General features: G+C 34.8%; 1 pseudogene; it reads right to left on the bottom strand.

The window, feature by feature from the left end:
* LOC107578986 (torsin-1A-like) overlaps positions 1 to 511 on the bottom strand; it is a 3,807-nt pseudogene extending 3,296 nt beyond the window's left edge.
* Between the last annotated feature and the right edge of the window lie 469 nt (positions 512 to 980).

Genomic DNA, 980 nt, shown 5'->3' on the forward strand with positions numbered 1-980 from the left:
GAACAGTGAACGCGGGCAGATGGAAACATTCCCTCGTATCCACTCCTGTAATTGGGTCTAAACACACACAAACAAGCTTTTAGTACAAATATGACTATAAAACATTTGATTTAATCACCACACTGGATGCTTTGTGTTGGTGCGGTGAAATTTATGATGTCATTTCCATGTATTTGCATATATAAACTCATTACCTTGTACGTGTCAATGTGAGCCTCGTGGGGAAAGTGTGCTGTCGCTGTAAACAGGTGAACGAAGTTGCTCGTCATCCCTTTCTCGTAAATATTTTCTGCTATAATTTGGCTCACGAAGTTCTTCCCGGTCCCGGTCCAGCCGTGGAGGGACAGAACCAGCGGTTTCTTTGGGTTTTCGTTGTTCATGAAGCCTGTGACAGCTTTCAGGATGACCTGAGCAGCGACATGCTGCCCGTACAGCTTCATGTTGAGGTCATTCTTCAGTCCTGTGGACGAGAGGACAGGTTTACAGCAATCATAGGATTTATACACAACATCTGCACTTTAATTCATTCATTATGCACTGGACAACAAATTAAGTTTGCTTGTTTACAACAGGGTTGTTATAGTTAACTGAAACTAGTTACTTGAATAGTCTAATAATAATAACAACAACAACATATTTTGCACAAAATGCAGAATCAATTATCAGTACAGTTTAATACAAATGTAATGAAAAATAAAATGTAAATAAACCACTTTTCTTTCATCTAAAAAGAATAGATTTTACAATAAAATAAGAAATAAATTACTTTATAAAAAACATTCAATTAAATAATTGCCAAGGCATCATTTCTAATTTTCATTTAGTTGAACTTGATAACTAAAATAAAATAACTGAAACTAAAATGAAATTAATAAAAACTATATAGGCATATTTAAAAGAAGAAAAAAAAACCACACACTCGACAAAATTACCAAAACTTTAAAGGGGTCATATGATGCCATTTCAAGTTTTCCTTTCTC

Source organism: Sinocyclocheilus grahami, unplaced genomic scaffold (assembly GCF_001515645.1).
Source record: "Sinocyclocheilus grahami isolate Dianchi unplaced genomic scaffold, SAMN03320097.WGS_v1.1 scaffold13329.1, whole genome shotgun sequence".
NCBI lineage: Eukaryota > Metazoa > Chordata > Actinopteri > Cypriniformes > Cyprinidae > Sinocyclocheilus > Sinocyclocheilus grahami.